The sequence below is a fragment of the Podarcis vaucheri genome, assembly GCF_965113315.1.
Source record: "Podarcis vaucheri genome assembly, chromosome: 1".
Taxonomy (NCBI): domain Eukaryota; kingdom Metazoa; phylum Chordata; class Lepidosauria; order Squamata; family Lacertidae; genus Podarcis; species Podarcis vaucheri.
Window position 1 is genome coordinate 30,475,394 of NC_138759.1, and position 13,133 is coordinate 30,488,526.

General features: G+C 45.1%; 1 protein-coding gene across 26 annotated transcripts in view; it reads right to left on the reverse strand.

Moving 5' to 3' along the window:
* Positions 1–12,265, reverse strand: part of NRXN3 (neurexin 3) — a 1,220,542-nt gene extending 1,208,277 nt beyond the window's left edge. For 9 of the 26 annotated variants that reach the window (XM_082232034.1, XM_082232025.1, XM_082232010.1 and 6 more), the window contains exon 1: positions 11,946–12,263. The gene's annotated coding sequence lies outside the window, so the exon portion shown is untranslated. Of the gene's footprint in view, positions 1–9,168; positions 9,190–9,523; positions 9,694–11,945 lie in introns of those variants that run through there. The other 17 variants (XM_082232006.1, XM_082232011.1, XM_082232008.1 and 14 more) reach the window with 7 other exon arrangements.
* Positions 12,266–13,133: the final 868 nt, after the last annotated feature.

Sequence of the window (13,133 nt, forward strand, 5' to 3'; positions counted from 1 at the left end):
TAGGGTAGAGCTCAGCCACTTGGCTACATTTGGGCAGCCTGCCTGAGCCAGCATACTTTGGACATAATTAAGAAGCAACAAACTATCAGTTACAGTGGTATCTCAGGTTACATACGCTTCAGGTTACAGACTCCGATAACCCAGAAATAGTGCTTCAGGTTAAGAACGTTGCTTCAGGATGAGAACAGAAATCGGGCTCTGGCGGCGCGGCAGCAGCAGGAGGCCCCATTAGCTAAAATGGTGCTTCAGGTTAAGAACAGTTTCAGGTTAAGTACGGACCTCCAGAACGAATTAAGTACTTAACCTGAGGTACCACTGTATTTCATTTAAATAATAATATTAATACTGTAATTATAATAATATAATAGGGTGTCATTTCAATGGTCTTAGCAAAGGCACCAAAATGTCAGGCCAGTGAGATCAGATGCCTGTTCATTGCTTACATTTTTTTAGTCATATGAAGAATTCATTCTAGGATGGTACGGTACATTTGAGCAAGTTCTGCACACTATCTCACTAGAGTGGTACATGCCCTGCTTATCCCCCACTTGGATTACTGCCATTCTCGGCAGTAGAACTCATCCTGTGGAACACCCTCCCATCGGATGTCAAGGAGATGAGTAACTATATAAACTTTAGAAGACATCTGAAGGCAGCCCTATACGTATAGGGAAGCCTTTTAATGTATAATGTTTTTATATATGTTGGAAGCCACCCAGAGTGGCTGGAGCTACCCAGTCAGATGGGTAGGGTACAAGTAATAATGGCAATATTATTATTACTATTTAATTTATTATAAATATATACATTTTGCTAGTTATAGCCTGGTGTTGCTGACAAATTCTAAGAAACAAAAACATACTGAATTTTTTAAATGGAAAGTGTAATTTGCTAGTTTCAGGGCTGTGTACAGCACCACACATCTACATTCCAGGACCTTGACCTGGGGGAAACCTGACCTGCATCCAGGCTTGAATCAATGTTTAATTAAGGTTTTTAAAGTCCTATAAGATCAGGAGAGGGGGAGCAGGGGAAAGACACTGATTCTCCCTTTCCTCTCTTCCCAATTGAACCGCAGAGAGCAGAAGGGCTGGATCTTACTGGGTGCTGTTTCACCCATGCATTCCCTGTAGGAAACATGCTGGCAAACCAGCAGACCCCTTCAGCCAGTAGAGCTGCACCCTTGGCACACAGTTCCTACAGTGCTGCTGCATGGGCTCGACAGGCTTCCATGGCCTCCACAATCTGCTGCCCTGCTCCTGCATAGTTTCCTCCAGTGTGTCCCACCAAGGTGTGGTTCAGCCCTAGCTGTCCTTGCCACCAACACCTGCAACTCTGTGGCTGCCATTTAGCAGACTCACCTTTCTGACCATCCCTCAACTGGCTCCTGCATCAGCAGTCATCATCAATGGAGGGGGAAGCACATAACTGACAGTGAGAGACCAACTGTCTTCTGGCACTGGCTCAGCACAGGAACAGGAGACAGGTCTTCTCTATTCCTCTCCCCCACCCCAATCTCCTCTTCCCACCTTGGGACCTCTGCAGTTTCAGCCATTTCCTTTGGAATCCTGCTATGGTCTACTTTCCAAACACATTACCTGTGGGTAACATGCTCGTAAAGCAAACCCCTGCAGCTAGCAGGTGAAGGGTTCAGTTGCACTTATGGACTGCATACACGTGTTCCCCTGCTGGGAACATGCATCTAAAGTCAAAATGCAGCACAGGGCTGTTTGAAAGCCCTCTTACAGCAGCCATGGGTTGCATTTGGCAGAGGCTGCCTGACTCTCCTCCCAGCAACCCACCCATTAACAAACCTAGATTCCTCCAGGCAGCCCAACCCAGGGTGATCAGGGGTTGTCTTGACGCAATTCAGGCAAAGTCCAGATCAGAGCAAATTGGCCTGGCTTTGTTTGGGCTTTGGCGGAAACTGGTGTGTAACCCTTTTCATTTCTTGCCAAATTTGGTTAACATCATTTCAGTTTTGACAGGTTCAGCCCACCATCTTGATTCAAACTGGAGTCCAATGGTATCCAAATATAGACCAAAGACCACTCCTCCATTTCAGGAACCACTGTCAAATTGGGCGACATTATTTGCATTGCGGTCCAAATCAGTGCAGTTTTGAATAGTTCGGTCTGCTTCAAAATGACAGCCAACAGTATCCAAATATAAACCAAAAGTCCATTGCTCCATCTCAGGAACTGTCATGCAAACTGATTTCATGCCAAATTTGGTTTAAAATCTTTTCACTTAGGAATGGCTTTGCTCACCATCTTGCTTCAAAATGGCCTCCAACCATTTATAAACATAGACAAAAACCTGTTCCTCACACTTGGGAACAGTCATGCCAAGTTGGAATGATAATATCTACAGACACATCCAAATTGGTGCAGCTAGTGTTAGGCCCACAGAAGAAGGTTTTAAGCTGCTGCTTCACAATGAGGTAAAACCTCCCAACATGTTGAACATTGGGGTATAAGTTTAAATAAAATCATGATGTGTAACCATTGATTGCTTTATCCAGCATAAGTTTATCTAATCCCCCTTTAAAGTCATCCAAATTGGCAGCTGTCATTGCATGTTGTGGCAGCAAATTCCATGAGATGACTATGTGCTGTGTGAAGAATGCTTCCTTTTGACTGTCTTGAATTGAGATATTTGCTCATCCTAGTCCCAAAACAGATGAATGGCAATACCACTACTTCTTGTGTTCCTCCACAAGTTCTTGTTGAGAACTATCCATTTAGTCCTACTCTCTTTTCCCAGTTCCCAGGTTCCAGTATATAAGAGGATCCACCATCTTAACCCATGACTGCTAAGTTTTACTCAAGAGCATTTGGCAAAGGATTTTATCAGAAACATCTTGGAAGTCCAAATGTAAAGCGTCTACCACATCACCCCCAGTCACCTGGAATATGCTTTTCAAACTGTTGAGTTCCATACAATGAGTAGCATACTATTTGCTCTTACCTGTGATCATGTCCAAAGTACTTGCAACTCCATTGCCTCCCTCCCTCTAAAAAGAAGAGCCTGAAACTTGGACTTCTATCAGCAAAGTCCACCAGTCCAGGAGGCTCTGCAGATTTATTATCTGTTCTAATTATTAATTACATTTATATAGCACCTCTATATTCCAAGGAGCTCAAGATGGTGTACATGGTCAAAAGAATGACTGCTTGTGTTAGCTGGCAACTTTGCTACAAATGCCTATCTACAGCTCATTTGATTCCCTCCCTCTAGAGGGCTTCACCAGCTGTCTGGGGCCAGACTGCCAGACACCAACAAAGGGACTTACGCCGAACAACTTGCATCTCACCAAGATGAATGCAACCCACCAGATATGAATGGTGGCCCATGAAGGGCTTGAGGAACTCTGCTTTTTTCCCAGGCCAATGCATGCATCAGAAACAGGAGATTAGATCAGGACTCTGGTAGGCTGCCACATATGGCTATCAGATTGAGTTTGGCTTGGTGGAGCAGAAATTGTGCAGGCCCAGGTTATGGCAGGCTCCCAAATTACACTTATCACTCCTCACCAATTGTTATTCTTGCCCACCCCTAAAGCTCGCATCCTGCTGCTGGAAATTTGTTTGGATGCAGGAGATGCTGCGGCAGCATCAAGGGCATTGCAAGGAACAATTCTGGGAGCCGAATGCCCCTCCCTGCCAAACCGAAAAATGCGCCCACATCCCGGTGCAGCTGGAAAAATGGAGGGGGCCTGTCTTCCATCCTCTCATGGTATCAGACTGTGCTAGTTACCAGATGAGAAACTGGCATCTTCCATGAGATTCAGATAGCCCACCACTTTGTTCCTGGGGATTGAAGGCTCCTGGTGTTAATTAGCTCCTGTAATATGATGGATGACAGCAGGAAAGCCAGAAGTGACACAGGCAAATTGCATTCCAGAATGAGCCTTCCCTCCTCATCAAGGGCACTGGAAAGGGATCTGGAGAAAGACAGGAGCTGAGCTGCAACACCACCACCTGGACACAGTGTATATAAATACAATGAGGCTGTGGGAATCGGGAACAAGGAAGTCCACCCTCAATGCTAACAAGAGAAAACAAAGAGCGTTTGACCTGCCACAGGGGAGCAACACACACAGGTTTCTTGGGCTGATCCCTGTTGACATGAATAAATTGAATCCTTGAGGAAAGGATAAGATTGCCCTGCCCTGATTTGGTGGTCGAGCCCCTGCTGCCCATGGGAAGCAAAGGAAGACACAACTAGACACAACAACATACTAAGGAAGAGAAGGCGGCAGCATCCTTTTCTCTCCAAGACTGAGGCCAAAGGAGAACAGATGAGAACTGGGGCAAGGAGGCAGTTGGGTGGGAAAGAGAAAACCAGCCATGTATCTCCCATGATGAAGTTAGGGATGGGAGATGAGACAGGCCAGGGAAACTGGAAGGGATGGCCTGGGTACTGCAGCACCATACCACAGAGGTATAAAATATTAATATAAAGTTAAAAGGGGGGTATATCCCTAGTGTATGAACATCCATACATCACCTTAGTTCATTGTATCAACTGCCAGTGCATAGTCATCCCATTCTCCTGCAGTCTTCTCTCTCTTCAAGCACACATTGTCCTAGGACCAGCTCATCCACTAGACAAACACAGTACTAGCACTGCATGCAAGCCCTGCAAGGGGAAATGGAGATACTATGTTCTGCAATTAACTGTCCCAGAAAAAGGATGCTTCCAGAAGACCTATTTATTGAGTATTCATCCAGATTTGCTTGAGGGGAGACTAGATGATGTTGCATCAAAGGTGGTGTTCTCTCGCACTTCCCAGTGAATTTCCTGTCACTTTCCTTATTGCAAAAACTCTGATCTTGGAGAAGCAGATCTGTTGCACAAGACCTCCCAAAACAATAATGGTGAGACCTGAATTTTCGGGTATGTGATTGAATCCCACCTGAAAGCAGTGTCAGTTTGGAAACACCCAAAGGTAGAGCAGCAAGATGAAGAGATTAGGGCAGAGGGGACAGAAATCTACAGTGGGGATTGCAAAGAGACAGGAATCAAGACCAAGAGATACATCTAACCCGATTTATAGATCCTAATAATGTCTAGGACCAACTCCATTCTCCACTTACAAAATAACAATTACAGAGTTCTATTTATCCACCCTAAGCTTGCTGTATTGAAATGCAACCTTCACAAATTCAGAGCAATCACCTGGTACAGCTCTGTTGGAGCTATTACTTTAAACTGGGAGTTGCACATCTGAATATTCCCCCATTTAAACAACAACCCTGAAAATCAGCTCAGTGGCAGATGACAGGCCAGGATGGTTCTCTCCAATATGTTTGTTTTCTTTAAATGGCAACATTTAACTATGCAATACCCTGTTTACAGTCTAAAGTGGAGAGTCCCAGCAAGACTGTATTATGTGATTACTCTGAACACAGAGATCAGCTCTCAGGACTCAGCCAGTCCACAGAAATTGTGTTGTGGTTGATTTTCAAAATGCAAGTGATTTTTAAAATGGAAAGTGGAATAAGGGGCACTTTGAACTTGGAACCAGGGGGAAGAAAAAGGAGCCACCGAAAAGGAGTGCTCACTTGTCTCCCAAACACATTCAGTACACTGACAACACTCCTTCCAGATCAAGGCTTAGTTGCAAAAGCCTTTTGCACGTCAAACATATTGCGTGTCAATAACTATATTGTTATTGCCCAGACCTTAGTAAGAACAATCTTTGAGATACTTTTTATAAGTGCCTCAACTTTCTGCATCAAGGATGATCCGCGAGGTAATTCCAGTAACTTCTTTTTGCTGGTTAAAAATGACTAAGCACATAAAGGTGCCTTGAGTAAGCATATGAGTCTGAATTGTTCTTTTTAATGAAAAAGAGCTAACTCACCCTAAGACAGTTTTTGACCTTGGCTGTTTGGGGTTGTTGCTTTCTACGCCCTGATACAGCATCTCCTGCATCTGCCAACTTCCAAACTTCCACCTAAAGTGCAGTAGACTATGCAAAGCTGCTTGCCAGGAGGACGGGGAGGAAGAAAAAAATAATGAGGAAAAACAACTCCCTATATTAAGACACACACAAACAGAGAGAGAGCGAAACACACAAACCAGAATCTGAGAGGTGGCACAAACAGGAAGCCCAATGTTCACCAAAATGATACAGCTTAATTCTACAGGAATCAAGGAGAAGGAATAGCCACTTGCAGATTTTGATCATGGTCATACAAAACCCTGGAATCTGCTTTCCGGCTAATGCTATGCTATATATTACATGAAAAGAACCAGTGGAGTATGCACATTATTTGGTGCTAGAAAATATATCTAAACCTGGGGTGGTGAACCTATGACCCTCCAGGTATTCTTGGACTCTAACTGCCATCAGCCCCAGGTGACCCGGCCAAAGGCTATGCTGGCAGAAGCTGACAGGAGTTCTAGTCAAGCAGTAACTACAGGTCTGCAGGTTCCCCACCTCTGATCTAAAAGAGAAAAGCCAAACTCAGGCACTAGCATTTAGCACTTCAATCCACAACCTTTTTTTTCCCCCAAAAGAAAGTCCCATTCGTTTTAACAGGACTTCCTTCTACATCATAGGATTTGAATCATGGGGATGTTTTGCGGCAGAAATATCAAAAGTGGCCAAGGGCTAAGAGGCCAAGAGACCTGAGCTCCCATCTCACACCAGAATTAAGTTGATTCAAGGACAGAGATGGGACAGGCCACTGGGACACAGTTATCCTTTTAATCATCATCATCATCATCATCATTTAATTAAGGCTATTACCTTGCCCCTGCCCCAAAATGCCTTGAAAATTATTCAGGCCAAGCAGAATTTTCACATATTTTGATCTTCATGTTGAAATCGTCACGTTCAATGGGAAAGAATCTTTAGCCAAACAGCTAAGCGAATTACAAAAAAAACCAAGCAGTGTTTCTCGATCTTGCATCCAAATACTAAACAGTGAGAGGTGGAGGAATGCAACATTTTGTCAGCTTCAAAGAGACTTTTAAAGTTGCAGCATAACTTGACATTCCCTTCATCTTCATTTAAAAAAACTTACTGTTCAATCTCTGCTCCATGGATGAGTACAAAAGAACCATCACGGGTATGGGAAAGTAATAACCAAAAACTCAAGAGACTGATATTACTTTCTCAGGGTGGGAGTTTCAATTTAACAAGTGTAGCACCCCCTACCTGTTGCTTAGCTGGTCACTGCACTATCACATACTGCCTTGGTGAGAGCAGCAATACAACCTGCCAGTTACTAAATGGGCTCGAAAGAATAAACTTTCTCAGCTCAGCTCTAAGAGGCTGGACCTGGGCACACCTGAGAAGCAAAAAACCAAGGAGCTTTGTCATTTCCCAGTATTTGCCTATGAAAATTGTGCAAATCAGATGCCCCATAAGCCTTGCATCTCGGCTTCTGCGGTTCTCATTTGCTAGAATTCCTCAAGGTCAGCGAGGAAAAGGAGAGCGAGAAAAAGCAAATGGAAGACGAAGACATTGCACTACGAGCACCTTATTCAGCCCATTTCTGTTACCAGCTAGTAAAGCAGAAAATATGGAGACCTTTGAACACTGCAGCCAAATTCAGCCACATGCAGAAATAAAGAGGAAACTGTCTGCCGAGATGACGGAAGCCATTAGAGATCATTCCTTTCTACCAGATTTGCTAACCGCACTACAACACACCCATCTAATGATGGTAAGAAAACAGGTTTGCCTCAAGGAGGAAGGCCTTTTCTAAAAAGGGAGAAAAGGGATTTCAAAGGGTCAAGACACCGTGTCAACCCTTTGCGCCCAGCTTTCCTTCGCTGCTGTGCCCTTCCCCACACTTCCAGGCACGCTCTCCACCCACTGCCTAGCAAAATTTCACCCACACAACATCAGCAGGGCTAGAAAGCGGCTGACAAAAAAAGAGAAAAAAGGAAAAAGATAGGGCGTAACTGGAAGGAGGTTGCAATGCTTTCTTGAGACCAGAAAAAGCCATTTCTCCCTCTTTCTCTCTCCCCCCACCACCCCACACATTCTAATGGTGAAAGGCAAGTTTCTTCTGCACCCTCCTGCAACACACATACAAATGTCACCCATGATTCGATGCCCTCCGATCTCATATGAGTATGCAGCCTTCAGCACAGAAGTACACGGGATCAATTACATCCCTGCTATGTCTGATCAGAAGCACGGAGATGCTGGGGAGGAAGTATCTGGAGGGACAGCGAACAAGGACAGGCCTGGAGACAGTAGCTTGGTCCTGGATGTGACATGACTCCCACATCCCTCTCCCTTTGTATTGCAATGCCCTCCAGCTTGGACACACACGTATCTGGCCTTTGTGAGGGGAGGGCGCCGTTGGGTGCCTGCATGCATGCCATATACTCTCCAGTGTTGCAGGCTGCATCTTCCCCAGAGTACGCTTTCCTCATCCACAGCTGCCTGGAGTAACCTTTATTCCAATATGTCGCAAGCATGTATTTCACGGGTGGTTAAACCGAATCATTATCGCCAGGCATTTACTTGACCAAAAAATGTTATTACCCATCGCCGAGTCTACACAACACAAAGACACCCACCCGCCTTCTCTTCTCCAGCCCCCTTCTACCTTCGTTACATACCCTCCTTTTCAACATGCGAATCGTATGACAACATGCCCGGGCTTGGGGGGGGGGGACAGAGCAGAAGGAGCAGGCGGCAAAATGCATAGGTGTGCGTTTGGCATTTGCTGTATTTTCCAGTTCCCGAACAACGCCTATCAGCTCTCCCCCAACCCAACACGTAGATATAATTTCAAAATGCAAGGTATAGAATTAAAACCACGGCCTATCGTGAAGATCTCGGATATTAACCGTGATCCGCACATGCATTGGGAGCCCAGATATGTGGGGCACAAAGCAAAGGTCATTGTGCTACGGTTGTAATACACATGCACACACCCCAAAAAAAAGCAAAAAAAAAAAAAAGCCGCAGAGCCATCAAGAGGTAATACAGAATTTTCTCGTCAAGAGCCGAAAAGCCTACGGGGGGTGGGTGGGGGGAGGCAAGAGGAGGAGAAAGGGTGTGTGGATAGAAAAACAGGGGAGGAAATGGTAGAAAATGAGGAAGGGGCTTATGAAGACCATACAGCCCTGAGTCTAATCCCAAAAATTACAGTCCATTGTCCGTCCCCCCCCCATCCCCACTTAATATACCTTATTTGCTCTCCAGTCTCCCCTACCAGCATTACAGACAGATTTCTGTATCTTGGTTTTGCAGCAGTGGGTCTAATAACTCGCTGATCAAAACCCCTCACTAAAGATATCCCCTCCCATTCTTTTTTTTTTTTTTTTTTTAGCTCTGGCCTAAAGAATAATGTGTTTTTAGAGATAATGGTGGCTATTAAAAAAAAAAATAGAAGAGGACACATCACAGACATTATTCAAGCAGCTCCCCCGCATCACCTCAATCTCCCACAGCACGCACCATGATTTTTTCTGATTCCCTCCCATTCCTCCCCCAACCCTTTTCCCCACCCATCAAGAACGACAATCATAAATAAAAATTTACCGAAAAAACCAACAACAATGAAAAAAAATTGGGAAACGAAAAATCCACAACTCAATCTGGATAGCCGATCTCAAAATCCCAAGCACTAATCCGCTTGAATTCGTTCTTGCCCTTATATAAGCAGCAGCACACCAACATGTTCAGTGGAAACGCAGTGTAAAATGAGGCCAGGGTAGAAGAGCCATGGAGAACGGTGATATCATCGGATATCAGCTCCATCAAGGAGCCATCATCACCAACATGATGAAATCAAATGTGGGGGCCTCAAATTTTAATTTATTTATTTACTGACGTGACATTGTTCCACAGACATCCCTTTCCCCTCCGTTTCCCCCCACCCCACCCCCCGTTGTTGTCATATAAAGGATGATAAGGAATACACATATTTTGCTCCCAAAGCATACTCCTCTACCAAGAGATACCCCGAAAGCTCCAGAAAGAGCAACCTCACTGGCCAAGACTCTTGTTTATATTTCATTGAATCAATTAATACAGCCCCAGTTGTTTTAAGTATCACCGATATTTTGGTGTTCGTAGGTAAAACCCCGAGACGTCTCCCCTTTCCCACAATAGAGAGGAAAGAGCGATGGAAAATAATTCCATCGATGCCCATAATAAAGGGGCACAAAAGCACATACATACAGAAAGGCAGCAAACTAAAATGGTAACCGTCATCTCTCGCGGAGGGGGGGAAAGGGGGGGCTTTTCACCAGCCTTTAGATAAACTTGTAGAACTGGGTACCGTGGACCATTTTAACTTAAAATGAGAGCGACAACACCCCGGCGTCTCATGGTATATTTAATGGCCGATTCTACACGGTGAACAGACAAGCTCTCCTTGGCATCTTCTTTTCCCCACCCAGATAACATCCTTCTCTCTGACTTTTCGCTAGACTAGTTAGGAGTTCACCCCCGCAAAATCCAGTCCCCAAAATATACCATGGCACAAATACTGGTTAGCGGTCATAGGGGGAAGGAAAAAATTCTCTCAGAGATCTGAGCATTTGACACTGGAAAAAATCTCATGCTACAATTGAAGAAGAATAAAAATGAATTGGTTGGGGGAAGGGGGGGAGAAGCTATTTTCATCGAAATTCTGAATATTCAGGCCAAAGAAGAAATGAAGAATGAGAGGTTGTTAGGTAAGGAGGGGGACCCTGGCATTTCAAAAATGGTTTCGGGAATTTATTTATTTATTGGTTATTCTGCCTTTGAGGTCTTTTATTACCTACGCATTCTTTAGTTTATTTTAACCAAAATTGCAAAAAAAACAACAGAGCGAATAAAATTCACTTTTGTGGGAGGAAAGAAAAATGTGCTTTGGTTTGGTGTTGTTGAAACAAAATAATTTCAGAGATTTTGTTTCCTCATCATAAAAATAAAATAAAATGTAAATGTAAACAAAAGACCATGACACTTGCACGCAGCACTAGAGCTGGAACCCATTGGAAAGGGAATTACATCACTGTCCTTCATGGTTTAAAATTGGAAAATAACTGAAGGTTTGGATGTTGGGGGGTGATTTTTTTAATTTAAAAAAACCTGGGTATTTCGCACACATTTTTAATTTATTTATTTTGCATTAAGAAATCATCCAACCAACCTTTAAGGTCACTCCTTGCCTGGAAGCTCACAGCACTTGCTCGTAGTGGAAGTTTTCAGGCAAAGACAAGTACTAAATCATTAATATAAACAAATGGAAGGCGGGGAAGGAAGATTCTTGTAATAGATCCAAAGTAGTATGGGGGGGGAGATCCTTCAAATCTTACTCCCTTTTCATTCCACCCCCCTGATAAAAAATATTCAGGGTTGGGATGGGGGGAAAGAACCTAAAGAAGATCTAATATTCTTACAAAAAAAAATATTTTGGCTTCTTAAAGAGATCCCTGCCACAGTTTAACCCAGCACTGCCTCTTTCCCTCAAAATAACCATTTTATTTTAAAGCCAAGTGCTCAGTGCAACTGATCGTCGAAATGAATCGAGTTAAAGGTACTGGTCAAGGTTTGGAGTTTGTGCTTGTCACCTTTAAAAAAGAAGAGGAGGAGGTATTTGGAGAAGATGTGCAGTTTTCCTCACGCTCAGGCACACGTAAAAATTACTTTCTGGGGATGAGAAAATCCAGTATGAGGGGAGAAATAACTTTACAAAATCCTGTCCACCATAATAAATCTCTATAATACTGAGGGTAGGCGTTTTGGGCAGGCTTGGGGGGGGTGTTTTCTTTTCTTTCGAAGACCCACTCTATTCTTCACAGCTCTCTCTGGTGAGAACTTGGAGCACCTAACACCTTCCGAAGCGGGGGAATCTCTCGAGTGGGCGCGCTGAAATTCTCCGTCCGTCGTGGGGAGCGAGGCGTTGTATTCCATCCTAGGGAACCATCTCCTTCTCTCTCCCGCCCGCCGCCACCGAGAAAAGTCTTACCTTGGTAGTTGAGAAGCGAGTGGGGTTGTTTAACCAACTCTTTGTTTGTTTCCTTCTTTGGGGGGCCGCTAAGAAATCCAGGGGTGTCTCTTGCCTCTCTCTCTCAGCAAGAGAGTGTGGTGGGAGGGGAAGCGCGAGGCGGGACCGGGAGGGCGTTGTCGGAGGCGCAAAAACGCGGGCTGCGAAGCAGGCTGAGGGAACGCGCGATGCAGGCAGCGAGGAGCGAGGGAAAGCTTTGGCGCGCCTCAGCCCCTCTCTCCGCGAGTTGCGTGCGAGGAGAGATGCGTAGAGCGGAGCGCTCTGCCTGAGACTGTCGGAGGAGCCCAGGAATTTCACGCACTCCGGAGCCGGCCCCTCCCCTCTCCGGCGCGCAGACCCCAGCATTTAAAGGGACAGCCGCGGCTGTGTGTAATTCGGGGCTCGCGCTCCTCCCAGCGCTGTTTTGCAAACAGCTGAGAAGATGTAATCTGGGGACATCCTCAAGCCCAGGGATGACTAAGAGGCAGGTGCTCGCCAGCCCCGCTTTCTCACGCCGCAAACTCCAACTGGGGAAGGCAGATAACGCGCGCGGCTCCTTCTCTAGGGAAAAGCTACGGTCAATCGAGGCGGGGGGGGGGGTTAAGCCAATTGGCTTCTCCAGAAATTAAGCAGGAGGCGAGGGAACAGGCTCTCATAGCACCGGAGGGTGGGTTAGGCAAGGAATGATACCTTCGCCTTCATCTCTTTCTATACCCTGTAGGAATTTTAATAAAAATGTTTGCCTTGTTTTGTTGCATTCTCTCAGTTCTTTTGACTGATGTGGCTCAAGGCTCTTTTACAGAGAGAGAGAGAAAAAGAGAGAGAGAGACGTATAGTGTGTGTTTGTTTGTTTGTGTGTGTGTGTGTGTGTGTGTGTGTGTGTGTTCTATCCATCTATCTATCAGTTCTGCAAGCTGCTCCGTAACTGGGCCCCCAACACTCACGAAATGCAAACACAACTGTCTGGATTTTGTCTTTGCAGAGGAGGAAAAACTGGGGGAAGAATGGCGCTCCAGCTATTAAGAGTGGCTTACTCATGCTGGGAACTAGGCAGGCACTTAAAGTTCACCACTGATAGATCACACACCGCCAGCCTTTCCCATTTAGGAATACAACAGCCTTGTGGAAAGACGGAAGGGTTTCATGTCAAGGTGTTTTTTTGTGTGGTAA